This window comes from Hyla sarda, chromosome 1 (assembly GCF_029499605.1).
Source record: "Hyla sarda isolate aHylSar1 chromosome 1, aHylSar1.hap1, whole genome shotgun sequence".
In the NCBI taxonomy this organism is placed as follows: Eukaryota; Metazoa; Chordata; class Amphibia; order Anura; family Hylidae; genus Hyla; species Hyla sarda.
The window spans coordinates 151903567-151921326 of record NC_079189.1 but is presented as its reverse complement, the minus strand read 5'-3'; positions in this window follow the sequence as shown (position 1 = coordinate 151921326).

Here is a 17760-nt window from a genome sequence, read left to right as displayed (position 1 = left end):
GGCGTAGACCAAGTAACCGCTCGGCAGATCTGATCCCACGAGACTTGAGCTAAAGCTGCCCATGATGTGGATGCTGATCTTGTAGAATGAGCTCTGATCCCCATTGGGGGAGAGATCTTGCGATGAATAAGCCGATAAGATCCTTAATCCATCTTGATAATGAAGCTTTAGATGCCTGGCAGCCCTTATTAGGGCCTTGAAATTGTATGAACAATGAAACAGTGCCTGAAATTTTTCACCGACTCTATATAGGAAAGGACTGACCTCTTTACATCCAACAAATGAAGCTTCTGCTGATTTTCATCCTGTGGATTTTCATAGAGTAGGTAGAAAAATTTCTTGATTAATATTCTCCACCGATGGCACTTTAGGGAGAAAAGAAGGATCAGTCCTAAGAATAAGACAATTCTGAGAAGATCTCATATAAGGCTCTTTGCAGGAAAGCGCTTGGATTTCTCCCACATGTTTGGCTGTTGAGATGGCAACCAGAAAAATAGTCTTCAAGGTGACTAATTTAATAGGCGCTTGATCCAAAGGCTCAAATGGAAATGCCGTCAATGCTTCTAGAACTATGGAAAGGTCCCAAGAAGCTACTGGAGGCTTGACTGGAGGGCGGAGGTTCTTTATGGCTCTGAAGAACCTATTGACCAGGACACAATTAGAAAATCTTCCCTCAAACAGGTAGTTGATAGCTGAGAAATGAACTTTTAGAGTATTCCATTTCAAGCCCTTTTCGTATCCTTCTTGAAGGAACTTTAGGACATCTTTTAACCCTGGATCCGAGATACTATGTTCTTTACACCAAGTAGAAAATGTATTTGCCACCTTATCGTACACCATGATAGTAGCTGGTCGACGGGAAGAGGACAAAATATGTAATACTTCATCAGCGAATCCCCTGGACTTCAGAGACAACCATTGAGCTTCCAAGCCGTTAGGCGGAAACCCTGAGGATTCTGATGTATTATTCCTCTCTGACTCAACAGATCCGGCCTGAGGGGAATTTCAAGAAATTAGCCCCTCGAAAGTTCCCACATAGGCTGAAACCAAGCCCTCCTGGGCCAGAATGGAAGGATTACTATGGCCGTGGTTTGCTCTAACCTGATCTTCAGGATCTGAGCTACCAACTGCAGAGAAGGGAATACATAAATCAACTTGTTCTTCCATGAAATCAATAGGCCGTCTAGGAAGTTTGGGCTGTCTTTCTTGATCATGGAGCAGAACACAGGAACCTTCCTGTTGTCTCTGGTAGCCATTGCATCTATATCTGGGACTCCCATCCTGGAAGTGATCCACTGAAATGACTCTGAATGCAGACTTCACTCCGGCTGGTCTATGGTGTGTCTACTTAACCAGTCCGCCTTCACGTTCTTTTCTCCATTGATATGAACCGCTCGAATCTCCGCCAAGTTGTCTTCGGCCCATCTCATCATGGCACTGCATTCTTCCCTCAACAGGGGGGGGGACCTGGTTCCCCCTGCTTGTTGATGTAAAAGACCGTTACCAAGTTGTCTGATTGCACCAGGATACTCTGACCAGACATGAGAAGTGACGAAGGGCACGATGAACCGCTCTCATCTCTCTGATATTGGACGACACCAGACTCTCCTCCCTCGACCATTTCACCTAGACCCAATGGTCCCCTAGGTGAGCTCCCCAGCCTACACAAGAGGCATCTGTGGTAAGAATTGACTGGGGAGCACTGGACAGACACCTCCCGCAGGTGACCTTGTCCAGATCTAACCACCATGATCCTGCCTGGTGGCTGTCGAGATATGAAGCAGCATCGAAGGAGGATCGGCAACCGTCCCACTGAGAGAGAACGTCATAAAACCCAGCACTCTCATGCCTGACCTGATTGTCAGATTGGAGGACATCAACAGGTTCTGGACCGCTGCTAACAGAGTGGTCACCCTGTCTTCGGAAAGGAAGATCTTCATTTTCCTTGAATCCAACCTGAAACCCAGAAACCTGCAGACCCTGGATGGTTTCAAGACTGACTTGAGGGGGTTTACAATGAATCCATGTTCCTCCAGCGTGTTGATCGTCAGATGCAGATGGTGCTGTAGAAGTTCTGGGGAGGATGCCTTGATGTACCAATCGTCCAGATATGGTACGAGGAACACACCCTGAAGATGCAGGTGAGCTGCCAATACAACCGAGGACAACCCGAAAGGGAGACAGGTGAAGAGTCCTGTGTCCTGAATGAATGGCAATCCTGAGGAATCTGAGGTGTGATTTCCTGACTGGTACATGCAGTATGTGTCCTTTAAATCCAGGGTCGCAGCGAAGTCCCCTTCCTGTAGAAAGGAGGTCACTGACCGAATGGTTTCCATGCGGAAGTGCTTCTTTTTCACAAACTTGTTTAAAGGGGAGAGATCTATCACCAGATGCCATTGACCTTCTTTTTTGGGGACTGCAAAAATTCTGGAATATACCCCTGTTCCCTGGTGATAGGGAACTTCTAGAGCACCTTTTTTTATGAATTCTTTTACTAGGTTTAGTAGAAGAGGTTTTCCGGGATTGGGAAATCGAATGGAAGGAGGGAGTTTTGCAAATTCTATGCAATATCCCTTGGAGACAACTGACTTTACCCATGCATCTGAAGTAGTATTTGTCCATACAGAGGAAAAATGGAGAAGCCTTGCTACTACCGGGATGCTTCTGGCGTCATAGGGCTTGATCTTTATCTTGGAACTTCTTTTTCTTAGGTGGTGCTGATTGTGCATCTCTTCCACCTCTGAATCTCCTCTGTCTTCCCTGCTGTCTTGCCCTTCTGAGAAAGGGAGATCTCCTCTGAGTGTTACGGGAGGGACGAAAATTTGGTTTCTTCCCAACATATGGAAAATCCACACCTTATGGGCCGCTCATACGCTTCAGGATCCTATCTAATTGGGACCTGAACATATCCTTTCCCTTGAAGGGGAGGGCACAAAAATGTTTTTTTGATAGAACATCGCCTCCCCATTCTTTGATCCACAAGGCTCTACGGGCTGAGTTAGATAAAGCCAAGACTTTGGAACTTGCTCTGAGGGAGTCCATAGGGAAATCCCAGAGGAATTCTGATGCCTTCTTCATATCTGGTAAGCTTCTCAACAGATCCTCCCTTGGAATTCCATAGGCAATATCCTTGCCTAACTGACTCAGCCACAGCCTGAGGGCCCGGGCCACTGGTACCGTGGCCATGGATGCTTTACAATTACTTGCAGCCACGGTATAAACTTTTTTCAAATCCACCTCTGCCCTACGATCCATTGGGTCTTTGAGTAGGGAAGCTTCCTCTGAAGGAAACCACGCTTTCTTGGATAGACGGGCGACTGGAAGGTCTACCTTGGGAGGGTTCTCCCAGGATTGGCAACATTTTGGATCCAGTTTATATGTCGCCTTAAAGCGGGATCCTGTATCCAGTTTTTTTCTCCGGATTATCCCATCCAGATTGCATCGATTTTTTTTTTAGAAGAGGCTGAGAAGGGAGATAATAATAATTTCCCTTAGGGAAATAATATAGAGCATCTTTTAACGGAGTATCATCCTCTATTGTGGCTTTAACTGCATCAATAAGAGGATCAACTTTATCTTTATTCAATAGCCAATTCTCTTCCGGATCCTTAGTTACCACCACATCAGAACTGGAAATCAACTCAGATAATTCTTCAGAAATAGCATCTGAAGAGGAAGAACGTTCCTGATAGTGTGATCTCCTGCGCTTACTACCATGATGTCGGGAGGAGTCTTTGAATATTTCGGCCATTTGGGATTTTATCCATCCCACAAGCTGCTTCGTATCAGATTGAAGGCTGGATTCCCCAGCGGGTAAACAAAACTGGCATTTGTCATATTCACATGCATCAGGTAGGGGTTGATGATAACCTGTACATTCCCTGTGTCTCTGCTTCCTCTTTCTCTTTCCAGAATCTCTATGGCTGGACATCTGAAAATACAGGAGCTAATAATTGCAATAGGGGCTAATACACCGAATGCACCTAGGAAAGGAGACACAATACCTTCCTGATCACACAGAGACGCTCCCAGGCAGAGTGCTTACACACTAATGAAACACCAGGGATTAAATATCAGTAAGGGATCAAAAGGTCCCACCCAGCACCTCCTACCCAGTACCTTAACCAATCAGAGTGATTGTACTGGAATGCCTCTGTGAATCCAGCAGCCCGGCCAAACCAGAAGTGATGTCAGACGCCATTCTGCACGTGACCGTGGCTCTCAGACCGAGCTGCCCGAATTCCAAGCGCCTTACGCTGGCTCCCGTACAGCTGCGCGCACGGTACTCTGCGATCTTCCGCTATTCCAGCTCCAGCATGGCACGCGGGAAGCACCGGAATCTACCCCGGAGTACTGCACTGCAGCCATAGCCAGGGTGAAAGGACGCCCGCGCCTCTGTCTTCAAACCTACAGGTAGTGAGGAGCATGGCGCTGCCTGTTTCCCCACATGCGACTGAAGGGCAAGGTTCCATAGAGTATGGTCCGTTAACCCTTCCTTGCCACCGGCCAGCATCAGGTCTGTACCTTGGGTCCGGGTCGCCTATTGCCTCTGCTCGCCCCACTTAAAGAAGCCTGGCATGATGCAGCAGGCTTAGTCTGGTGAAGACTTCTGGGGAACAACTTTTAAGGAGGTAAGTATACCTCCATAGCAGGTGAGTATCTACACCCCTCACCCCTCTACATCTGCCCACGGCTCCCCAAGGATTAAGGGTGAATGCTTTATTCACTTGGGGGACCCCCTTATTGTTATGGGGTGGGGGCATTCTGGAACCTGTCACTATTTTGGGGGCTCTGACCGCAACCGCGACATCTGTGGGCTGCAGTATCCCCACACATGGTGGGGCAGCTGCCCCTCCTCTGGTCGGCATTTGGGCTGTCCGGTTATATATCCCCGGCAGCCGTTCCCACAGTGGAGACGGCTGCCGGCCCCTCAGCCTCGGGGCGGCTTATTTGGCCGGTAGCCAGGCTGCTACTTTAGCCCGCGGCTTTGGCCTGGTCCCGGCCGAGTGTAGCTCCGCCCCGAGGCCGGCCTCTGCTATTATTCTCCGGCTGCCGTTCCCTCGGAGGGTGATGACTGCCGGCTCCACTGTCGGGGCGACATGTTCGGCCGGAAGCCAGGCCGCTAATTTAGCCTGCGGCTTCGGCCTTGTCCCGGCCGTGTGTAACTCTGCCCCACGGGCGGTCTTGGCTAAATTCGCTCTGGCAGCCATCCCCGCAGAGGGAGACGGCTGCCGGCTTTGCAGTCTTCGGGGCGGCATTCGGCCGGGAGCCAGGCCGCTACTTTAGCCCGCGGCTTGGGCCTAGTCCCGCCCCCTTCTTCGCGCTCTCTGAGCGCCCAATCTCTGCAGTGCTGACAGGCGGCAGCGCGGGCACACCAGGCTGTCTAAGCCTCTCCGGTGCTAGCGCGCGCGGTAATTCCTCTCCTCCCCTCGAGATCACGTGACCCCACTCCGGGTCCAGCACTTCTTCTTCACAGACGCTGCTGCACTCTGCTCCTGTGGGTCTCCTTCTCAGCCTGCATCGTCTACATCTCTGCTTATCCAGCCAACCGTCCTGTATTCCGAAGCTGCAGGGACGTCAGTCAGGAACCTGTGTGAGCTAGTTCCAGTTCTTCTGGCTCTACTTGGCAATGTCTACCCCCAGCATTGAACCTTCCCTCAGACAGGCGGCCCCTGCTTTGGTCACCTACTATGCTTGTACAGGGTGTAGGGTTAAATTTTCGGGGGGGTTCGGCTGTACCTACTTGTTCTGCCTGCTCTTCCTCATGCCCTACTACCCCTGCCCAAGATGCTCCTTAGGTGTCTGTGGTCCCTGATCCGGCCCCGGTTTGGGTGTCTTCCCTCTCCCAGACTATCTCAGATTTGACGCAGGTTTCCAAGGAGGTAGCTACGGCCTTAAGGCAGTCTTCCTTACGTCCCTCTCGGGAAACAAGTTCGGCTTCTTCGGACCGTCGACGCTCCCACAGATGTTCATGGGTTTTTATCCTGACTCATCTCCTGAAAACAGGCACTGCGCTCCAGATCCCCCACTCCTAGGCAGTGTTCCCGGTCACTCGACCGCTCTCCTAGGGGCCGTTCCCCGAACCGCCATTCTAGATCCCGGTCACCTAGATCGGGAGCCTCCACTAGCCGTTCCCGATCTCCCGGTGAATTGGCGGACTCTGACCCTCATTCGGATTCTGAAGAGCTGTCCTCCATGTCTAACTTGGTGGACAGCTTGGTGTCTGCAGTCAGGGACATTTTCCATCTACAGGACCCTGGACCTTCGGACCCTGCTCCTGAAGTTTCCTTTGCCCGAACTCCCCGTTCTCCAAAGTTTTTCCATCCTCATGAGGAGTTTGATGTACTTCTGGAGACCGCCTGGAAGCTTCCGGAGAAGCGCTTCCAAGGCACTAAACAGTTAAAGACTTTGTGTCCATTCCCTCATGACCTTATCTCTAAATGGACTGTTCCACCATCTGTGGACCCCTCAGTCTCCCGTTTATCCAAATCCACCACTCTACCATTGGCGGATGCCGCTTCCTTTAAGGATCCCGCAGACAAGCGGGTCGACAATTTGGCCAAATACGCATTTGAAGCGGTGGGATCCTCCCTGCTCCCAGCCTTCTCTTCAACCTGGGTCGCGAAGGCTTTATCGGTGTGGGCTTCTCAGCTTTGTCAAGGGCTGTTGTCCGGGGCCTCCCCGAGTGATCTGGCTGAGATTGCTCGTCAGGTGTCGGACGCAGGTGAATATTTATGCCAGGTTTCGTTGGAGTATGCTCGCTGTGCGGCTGTCGCGGCTGGCAATCTAGTCGCCATTCGTCATTCCATGTGGCTAAAAGCTTGGAACGTCGATTCGGCTTCCAGGAAATCTCTGACGGCAATGGCCTTTTTGGAAAACGGCTAGACGACATCATTTCAGAGGCTACGGGCGGTAAAAGTTCTTTGCTTCCCCAGAACAAAGTTCGCTGCACTGCGGCTCCTGGGGGGTTTTGTAAGTCAACCTCCTTTCGTCCTTTCGTTCCCTGGGTCAAGTGCGCCAGGAGAAATAGAGCCCCTCGCAGGGTAGACAGGGCCTGTCCTTCAAACTCCGCTCCTCCTGGAAGCAGGATAATCGTTCCAACCGATTTCCCGCTAAATCGGGAACCCGCAAATCTTCCTCGACCTGAAGGGGCGCCCCCACCTGGGACTCTTGGGTTTGGGATGTCATCTCCGACGGTTACCGTATCGAGTTCGCTTCTTTTCTCCGGGATCGTTTTTTTCGGTCCTGGCCTCCTCGTTCACCTATTCTGGCCACAGGTTTTCATTCTGCCATTCGCACTCTGCTGCAACAGGGTGTCATTGTGCCGTTCCACATCAAGACCGTTTCAGGGGTTTCTATTCAAACCTCTTCGTTGTGCCCAAGAAGGAGGGTTCAGTCTGTCCGATTTTGAACCTGAAACTCCTCAACCAACATCTTCAGCTTCGCCACTTCCGTCTGGAGTCGCTACGGTCTATCGTGGCATCCATGGACGTGCGAATTCCTGTCTTCAGTGGACATTCGGGATGCGTATCTACACATTCTGATTTTTCCTCCTCATCAACGTTTCCTTCGCTTTGCCGTTCCGCAGGGTCGCTTTCAATTTGTGGCTCTGCCCTTCGGTCAGGCCACAGCCTCCCGGGTTTTTACCAAAGTCCTGGTGGCTGTCATGGCCATTCTCAGGTCCCGGGGGGGGTCTGTCCTTCCTTACCTGGGCGACCTGCTTATCAAGGCCCCGTCCCGGATCCAGAATGAGGAGAGTCTCCACATCACCCTGCTGACTCTGACCAGCTTCGGGTGGCTGATCAACGAGGAGAAATCCAACCTTTCTCCCTCCCGGTCTCTAGTCTTTCTGGGCCTCCGGTTCGATACCGGGAGTGCCCGAATCTTCCTCCCTCCGGACAAGCGGAGTGCCCTGCTGTCCGGCGTTCGTCACTTGAGACGCCCGCATCCAGTGTCCATTCATACATGCATGGCAGTGCTGGGCAGAATGGTGGCGGCCATAACGGAGGTTCCGTTTGCACAGTTCCTTTGTCGTCCGCTTCAGTGGACTGTTCTGTCCCTGTGGGACAGATCCCCCCACCTCGGCTCGCCAGTCTCTTCTTTGGTGGCTCCACTCTCCCCTCCTTCGTAGCGGCGGCTTGTTTCTACCGTTGCACTGTCTGGTTCTTACGACGGATGCGAGCCTCCTCGGTTGGGGAGGGGTGTTCTCTTGGACAGGACGGTCCAGGGCCGATGGTCACCTCGGGAAGCCAGGCTTCCTATCAATGTCCTGGAGATCCGGGCGATATTCCTTTGTCTTCGGAACTGGGAGTCTCTTCTTCGGGATCGCCCGGTTCACATTCAGTCGGACAAGGCCATGGCCGTGGCGTATATCAACTGCCAAGGGGGCAGCAGTGCCGCCATGACCGAGGTGTCAAACATCTTGACCTGGGCGGAACGCATGGTTCCCTCCATATCAGCGATCCACATCCCGGGGGTGGAAAACTGGGAAGCGGACTTTCTAAGTCGCTCCTTTCCCGATCCCGGGGAGTGGTCCCTTCACCCGGAGGTATTCGAGTCCATTTGCCGTCGTTGGGGGGTTCCGGACGTGGACCTCTTTGCATCTCGCTTAAACTGGCAGGTTCCAAGCTTCGTGGCAAAGTCCAGAGAAGAGATCCCCTGATGCTGGCCGCGGACGCCCTCGTCATTCCCTGGTCTCGGTTTACTCTTCCATACCTGTTTCCGCCAATTCCCCTCCTTCCCCGAGTGCTCAGGAAACTCAAGGTGGAAGGCGTATCGGCCATCCTAGTGGCTCCGGATTCGCCCCGCCGATCTTGGTACGCCGACGTGGTTCAGCTCGTGGCGGACGTTCCCTTTCGGCTGCCAAATCGCCTCGATCTTCTTTCTCAGGGTCCTCTTTGCCACCCCAATTCACAGCCGCTGCGTTTGACGGCGTGGCGGTTGAAACCGCGGTATTGAAGATTATTCGCACTATGCTCAGGGCGCGTAAGCCATCCTCTGCGAGGATCTACCATAGGACTTGGAGGGCTTATTTTCGGTGGTGTGAGGCCCGCTCTCTTTCTCCGGTTCGTTTCTCCGGTTTCTGCAGTCGGGTCTTGAATCGCGCCTGGCTCATAGTTCTCTCAAGGGTCAAGTGTCGGCGCTGTTTATTCTTTTTCAGCGGCCTCTAGCTTCCGACTCATCGATTCACACTTTCCTCCAGGGAGTAGCTCACGAGATTCCTCTCTACAGGTCTCCTACTCCCCCTTGGGACTTGAATTTGGTCCTGAGTGCCTTGCAATCCGTTCCGTTCTAGCCTATCCGCGATATTTCTCTTTGTTTCCTTTCTTGGAAGGTCGCCTTTTTGATAGCGTTGACCTCGATCCGTCGGGTATCGGAATTGGCAGCTCTTTCTTGTCAACCCCCCCTTCCTGATTCTTCATTCTTTCAACCGAAGGTGGTTTCGTCCATTCATCTGAACGAAGATATCGTTCTTCCTTCCTTCTGCCCTGCTCTCTCTCATCCTAAGGAGCGTTCTCTCCACAATCTGGATGTGGTCCGAGCTTACGAGTTTACCTCAAGGCCACCTCTTCTTTCCGGCGGTCGGAGTCGCTGTTTGTCCTTCCGGAGGGCCGACGCAGAGGTTTGCCGGCTTCTAAGGCCACCATCTCCAGGTAGATCCGGTCCGCCATTTCTGAAGCATATCGTTCCAAGAGGAAGGATCCTCCCTTTCGGGTTACGGCTCACTCCAATCGCTCTGTAAGGGCCTCTTGGGCGGTCTTTAACGGGGCTTCGGCCCTACAGGTGTGTAAGGCGGCTACTTGGTCTTCGGTGCACACGTTCACCAAGTTTTACCAAGTGCGCACTTCTGCATCCGCTTATGCCTCTTTGGGGCATAAGGTTTTGCAGGCAGCGGTGGCTCTGCCGTCCGCTTGATTCTGGGTTACATGGTTCCCACCCCGGGGACTGCTTTGGTATGTCCCACGGTTCCTGTGTCCCCCAATGGTGCTGAATGAGAAAAGGAGATTTTTTTACACTTACAGTAAAATCTTTTTCTCAGAGGCTCCATTGGGGGACACAGCTCCCACCCTGTATTGTTAGTTGTGGTACGAGAGTGGTCGCCTGTCAGTCTGTTGGTTCGTTGTTTTGACTGGGCTCCCTCAGGACTCTGTATTTTTTCCTATTGCTTTGGGACTAAAACTGAGTGTCTTTAAGGCAGTAGGTGGGGTATACCCTGCTGGGAGGGGCCGACTTATTTTTTGTATGCCTAGTGGCAGCAAGATATACCCACAATTCCTGTGTCCCCCAATGGAGCCTCTGAGAAAAAGATTTTACGGTAAGTGTAAAAAATCTCCTTGTTTCCATGATGGGAGTAATAGTTCCCCGCCTGCGGAGGCTATAATAGTGTTTGTACTACTACTACCCCCATCATGGAACAGACTCTGTTCCATAATGGGGGTTGTAGTACAGGGGCTCGCTTCTGAGACCTGATGCGATTAGAAGTTATTAAACTGGAGCGGGCGGCATGCTCCACTCCCCTGCGATGTACAATGTATTTTTCCTTCATTTTTAAATTCCCTGCCGGGAACCCTGGATGGCTGATGCTGAGAAGCCATTCAGGCCTCCTGGCATTTTATTTTTTATTTTTATCCATATGTCTGGCCACCACAGCGCTTCTATAATCATATGCCTTTGCAGCACTATGAATGAAAAGTATTCTAACAACAGCGCATCTGGCTCACCCGAATACTTTTCATTCATAGCGCTGTGGAGGCATATGATTATAGAAGCGCTGTGGGGGTCAGACATATGGATATATGTCTGACCTCCGCAGCGCATCTATATACGGGACGGGGGGGGGGGGAAATCATACATATAGAAATTTGGGGGAATAAGGGGATGCACTGAAGTTTAAAAACCCCGCCGGGAGCCCTGAATGGCTCCTCCGTACTGGCCATTCAGGGCTCCTGGCGGGGAGTTTCACAACTTCTAATCGCATCGGGTCTCAGAAGTGAGACCCGATGCGATCAATCCCTCAGCCCCTGTACTACAACCCCCATCATGGAACAGAGTATGTTCCATGATGGGGGTAGTAGTACAAAGACTAATGTAGTCTCCCCAGCCATCGGCAGACTCCCGCAGCCGGGGAACTACTACTCCCATCATGGAAACAAGTCTGTTCCATGAAGGGAGTAGTAGAAGTCCCGGCTTTGGGAGTCTGTAGGCAGAGGTGTTAAAACTGGTCTTAACGGATGAATTTGCCCGTTATATTGACGGACGTTATTCATCCATTAGCACCTGTTATTTCATCCATTATACATCCGTTTTTACACAGAAAAAGGATGTTTAACCCCTTAAGGACCCTTGACGTACGCGTACGTCATGACACCCTGGTACTTAAGGACCCATGACGTACGCGTACGTCATGGAGAATTCCAGCCCCCGCCGTGCACCGGGCGGGGATCGGACCGGGATGCCTGCTGAAATCATTCAGCAGGCATCCCGTGCAAAGGCCCAGGGGGGGGGTCATCAGCCCCCCCATGTCGGCGATCGCAGCAAATCGCAAGTGAATTCACACTTGCGATTCCGGGTCTATGGTGACCCGGTGACCCGGAATAGAAGGGGGATCGCGGGTTCCCATGACACCCACAATCCCCCTGAAGGGATAGAAGTGAGGTGGCAGGGGTGCCACCCCTCCTATCCCTGCTATTGGTGGTCTCGAGATGCGACCACCAATAGCAGATCGGGGGTAGGGGGGTTAACTTTAGTTTTCCCCATTCTGCCCACCCACAATAGACGGGGCAGGACGGGGAAACCATACAGGGACCGGCGCCGAAGATCCACTGACCGATCCGGAGGCTGCGGGCGACGAAGATCGGCGGGCGGCGACGTCTTGCGGCTGGATCCTACGGAAGCCTGTAAGTTGCCTAGGGACATCTTTGGGGGGCTTTTTTTTTCCTATTACCCCTTATGAAAAGGAAAAGTTGGGGGCAACACCAGCTTGTTAGTGTAAAAAAATAAAAAAAATTTACACTAACATGCTGGTGTTGCCCCATACTTTTTATTTTCACAAGCGTTAAAAGGAAAAAAAGACCCCCAAAATTTGTAACGCAATTTCTCCTGAGTACAGAAATACCCCATATGTGGTCGTAAAATGCTCTGAGGGTGCACAACAAGGCTCAGGAGTGAGAGCGCACCATGTAAATTTGAGGCCTAAATTGGTGATTTGCACAGGGGTGGCCGATTTTACAGCGGTTCTGACATAAACGCAAAAAAATAAATACCCACATGTGACCCCATTTTGGAAACTACACCCCTCACAGAATTTAATAAGGGGTACAGTGAGCATTTGCGCCCCTTGACGCGTACGTCATGACACCCTGGTACTTAAGGACCCATGACGTACGCGTACGTCATGGAGAATTCCAGCCCCCGCCGTGCACCGGTCGGGGATCGGACCGGGATGCCTGCTGAAATCATTCAGCAGGCATCCCGTGCAAAGGCCCAGGGGGGGGGGGGGGGGGTCATCAGACCCCCCCATGTTGGCGATCGCGGCAAATCGCAAGTGAATTCACACTTGCGATTCCGGGTCATTAAGGGTCTATGGTGACCCGGAATAGAAGGGAGATCGCGGGTGTCCATGGGATAGGAGTGAGGTGGCAGGGGTGCTACCCCTCCTATCCCTGCTATTGGTGGTCTAGACGTGACCACCAATAGCAGATCAGGGGCGGGGGGAGGGGGGTTAACTTTAGTTTTCCTCGTCCTGCCCACCCACAATAGACGGGGCAGGACGGGGAAGATCCACTTACCGATCCGGAGACTGCGGGCAACGGAGATCGGCGGGCGGCGATGTTGTGCGGCTGGATCCTACGGAAGCCTGTAAGTTGCCTAGGGACATCTGGAGGGTACAGTCTGAGACCACTAGATAGTGGTCTCTAACTGTAGCCGTCCAGATGTTGCAAGACTACAACTCCCAGCATGCCCAGACAGGTACCCAGATAGGTACTCTTTAACCAATGTGGATTAACCTAAAAAATTACTTTTCCTTACAACCTTCTCTGGCTTACACAAGACCTCATTCACAAGGATGTAGTGATCTGATATAGATTTTAGGAGGTATCTTAGTATAGGTGTCATTGGCGCCACGAATCCATCCATCCCAATTCATCCACAAACCTTTAAAGGGGTGCATGAGTCTTAGAATTAGAACAGATGTTAGGGTAAATAATTCTAATTCTAGTGTCTCATTCATAACACAGATGAAATCTCCCCAAATTAGCTATGGTAATTCTTCTTTCCGCTTTAAGAATTCAATCAGTTGCAATAGTGTATCAAAAAAATTTTTTAAAAGGGGGGGGGGGGGGAAGAATGTAGAAAAAGGCTAAAACCATGCCATGACAGTCATATAGCTTCTCCTGAAGAAAGATATACCGCCTTCTACCATCTATGCATTCAGAAAGAATTTGAAAAACAATATCTCTGTGAATATATAGTGATACCCCTGATGAATAGTTTGAAAAATTTGAATGAAGAGTGATCTTGGACCACTTTCTAGAAGAGGTTTTCGGTGTAACATGTGACTCAATCAAACAAATGACCGCTGGTAACAATCTATTGACTCTGTAAATAATGGCCAACCTCTTTCCAGCCTCCCCCATCCTCCTTACATTCCATGTTACACATTTTATTGACATAGTCTTTAATAAAAGGCAAGAAGAGAAAAAAAGAAAGTGAAATAACACCCCACCCCACAGAGGGATCCCTTCCCAACCCCGAATGCTCCACCTTATCGGTAGAACTCTAACTATATCACCTAAGCCCCACTTCTTTCTTTTCCCCCTCCCCAAGTCACTGCCCTGCACTTAACAAAAATCTAAGTCATATTGCTTTTCTTTCCATCCAGTCTCGGACCTCTTTACAGTCTCTGGAATTTGAGCTTCAAATAATTTCTTTTTTACTTCTTTACCGGCCCCACTTCTCTAGCACTCCTCAATAACCAATCCCGGTCCGCAGAGCATAGGATTTTCATTAATACAGTCCTGGGGGGGTTACCTGGCTGTGGTTTCTTACTAGGGACTCAATGAATTCTTTCTATTGAAAAGAGCGGTGATATCCCCTCCATGCCATAGGTGACTTTAAACCATTCCAGGCAAAAAGAGCTAGGGTTCTCAGACACTGATTCCATCAATGCTGACGTCGTTCCATCTCGCTCAGTCTTTGAGATCTTTCATTTTCTCTCTAAGCTGGTTTATCTCTTTTCCTCTCTTTTCCCAAAGCCGAGACGTCATGTTCTATAGCTAGAACAGATTTTTCCATCTGGAGGGTACGATCTCTTATTTTATGTTCTTCGTCTCTCATGGTCATTATCTCGGATGAGTGTGTGGTTAGGTTATTGATTGTGAGATTGCACTGTTGCACTTCTTGTAGAATATTATTTAATATTGATGCGTTCATTTCTCTGGGTGCACCAGCTCCTCCCCCGTTCATATCCCCTTCACTATGTTCTTCCATTAGTACTGAAAAACGAGAGCCTTCGACTGCTGCAATATTAGGTGACAATATTTTGTTGCTACAGGTTTTTGCAGAAATTGGAGGAGTCTTCTCGGTAGTGCCATCCCTAGTGGCAGGGACCTGTCTGGAACGAGAGGATCCTCCTTATCTCCTCTGATTCTTTGGTGGCATTGTATATTCCCATATATTTCAATCTGTAGCAAGGTGTGAGCTGCTCACCACATGCACGCCCTTCTCACCACCTGTGCCGTAGACCGGCTGGTACCGCCTCCAGCCTACTATTAGATAAGAACAAAGACGAGGTCCGGCACCAGGATGGTTGCAGATAAAAGCTTGCGTTACTTTATTGAAGACATCGCAGTACAAGGCAGGACACTGACGCGTTTCGCACATGAATGTGCTTAATCGTAGACTCCGATTAGTCTACGATTAAGCACATTCATGTGCGAAACGCGTCAGATGTCCTGCCTTGTACTGCGATATCTTCAATAAAGTAACGCAAGCTTTTATCTGCAACCATCCTGGTGCCGGACCTCGTCTTTGTTCATTCCCATATATTTATATAGTTCAGCATATAGTGTTTTTTTTTTTACCTTATTTTGCTCTCAGGGCTCAGTACAGTATTTTACCGGTAATAATAGTCAGAGCATCACTTACGGTTCTGGAGATCAGGTGCAGAGGTGCAAAGTCATTATAATCAGAGGTAAAGATTTATCCCTTACTACTCCACAAGGTCTTGTCTCAGGGCATTTATAGGTTTATCAAACCGGACGCCTCCCCAGTTACCATCCATTTCTCCTTCTTTGGGGCCTCCCCCAGTATATAACAAAACAATAAATCATAGCAGCAATCTTCCATAACAGTAAAGATGGCAGCAGTCATTTGTAGCCATAGCAGTGTTATTTCCTGGCAGCAATAGTTCATAGCAACCGAAATTCATAGCGGTCATAGTTCATAATAGCCCTATTCCATAGAAGAAATATTGAAAAAGGGCCATGCGTCACTCATCAGTACATAACCAAACAGAGGAGCAGTAGCTGATAGCAATAATTCATAGAAGCATTAGTTCATTGCCACAATGGTTCAAAGCAGCCCTATTCCAAAGCGGCACTAGTTCATAACAAGTCTAGGTCCCTCTCAGCACCTAACTAAACATAGGGGCAATCTGAATATGAAATCTGTAAAAAAAAAAAAAAAGGCTTGTGGCAAGGACTGGTAGGGAGAACCCTAGTGGACATTTTTTCAAAGTGGAAAATGAAATAGAAAGAAGCATTTGTTAATAACATGCAATTGGAAAGTTATTCTGCATACATTAATCTGTAATATATCAAAAGTTTTTTGATGAAAGGTACCCTTTAAAAAGTTTCATCTACTGCATAATCAAGAATTAAGCACTGCATTTCAGTCACTTTTGCCAAAGTTGTCTATTTTAAAGGAGATATTTTTAAGCCAATAAAATGTCAGGAAAGCAGAGAGAAATCTCCCCCGTAGTTCCCTTCCTGATCCCTTGGGAAGGAAAGTCGTTAATTTCTAACGATAATTTGTTTTCCCTTAGTCCTAACAGTGGCACAGATGGGGTATTCCGCCCCCCGTGGACTGGTTAGGACCGGTGGAAATTTATTGACAACCTTAAAAGTAAAGCAATAGACCCTCCAACTCCCCCTATAAGTAGGGGGAAAGAGCCCCGCCCCTTGTGTAATTACAAGTAGAGAAAGAAAAGAATAGTCAGTAAGGGAGGGCTTGTTGTGCCACTGTTAGGACTAAGGGAAAAAAATTATCGTTAGAAATTAACGATTCCCTTACATCCTAACCAGTGGCACAGATGGGGATTTAGCAAGTAGATACCCCCATGGGAGGGCACTCATGCCTGGTGGAGGATAATATCGACCGCCCAAAAGAGGAATAGCTAGCTATTCTGGAATCTACTCTATAATGAGAGATGAAAGTGGAGTGAGAACTCCAAGAAGCAGATTTACAGATGAGTTCCAAAGGAATCGAGCTTCTTTCTGCAAAAGAGGTAGCTACTGCTCTAGATGAGTGAGCTTTAACAAATTCAGGTGGCTCCAGACCCTGGGAAACATGAGACTCCTGAATGGCTTCCTTAATCCAGCGACTAATAGTTGGTTTGGAAGCCCTGTGTCCCTTACGAGCACTAGAAAAGAGGATTAGAAGGTTTTCATCCTTACGGCATTCCTTGGATCGATCCAGGTAGATCCTGAGACATCTCGACAGGTCGAGGGTGCGAAGGCCTCTCGTATCTTCTGAGGAGTGGAGCGGAGATAACACAGGAAGAGAAATAACCTGGTTGATATTAGTAAATGTTGGCACTTTGGGAATAAAAGTGGGCAAAAACTTAAGAAGAACCCTATCCGGGAGGAACTGAATATAAGGCTTAAAGGCAGAAAAAGCCTGGAGTTCACCGACTCGTTTTGCAGAAGTGACGGCCAACAATAATGTAACCTTGAGTGTAAGGAATTTTAAATCCACCTCCTCTAAAGGCTCAAAGGGGGGAGATGATAACCCCCTGAGCACGACCGATAAATCCCAAGCAGGGATGGGTCGAATTATAGTAGGTTTAATTCTAGAGGCTCCTTTCAGGAACCTTCTAATTAGGGGGTCTTGAGAAAGAGACTTATTGAGGAAAGCCGAGATAGCTGATACTTGCACTCGTAGGGTGGAAGGAGATAGTCATTTGTCTAATCCATCTTGCAGGAATTGCAGAACAGCAGGAATGGTAGGATCCTTTGAAGACAGTTGGCTTAGCCGACACCAGGATGAGAATGTTCTCCATATTCTTCCATAAGATCTAGTTGTAGCCTCAGATCTGGAGTGCGACAATGTTCTCAAGACCGACCCTGAGAGCCCTTCTACTCCTGGAAGGGACCGATCAACCTCCAGGCTGTCAGGTTGAACATTTGTATGTTGGAGCAGCTGTGAGTGTCCCCTGACACTATTGCTTGCTCTGCGGGAAGCCTCCAAAATTGACCCTGACTCATCTGAATGAGTTGGGTAAACCAAGCTCTTTTGGGCCAATATGGAATGATGGTTATCACAGAGGCTTGGTCCTACCTGATTTTCATCAATACCCTCGGGATCAAGGAAATAGGAGGGAAGATGTAGGCCAGCCTGAACCTCCAAGGGATTGACAGAGCATCTACCGCCAAGGGATTGTCCTCTCTGTAGAGGGAACAGAATCTGTCCACCTTGGCGTTGAACCTCGTTGCCATGAGATTGATCTCTGGCATGAACCACCTGAGCGTGATCTGATAA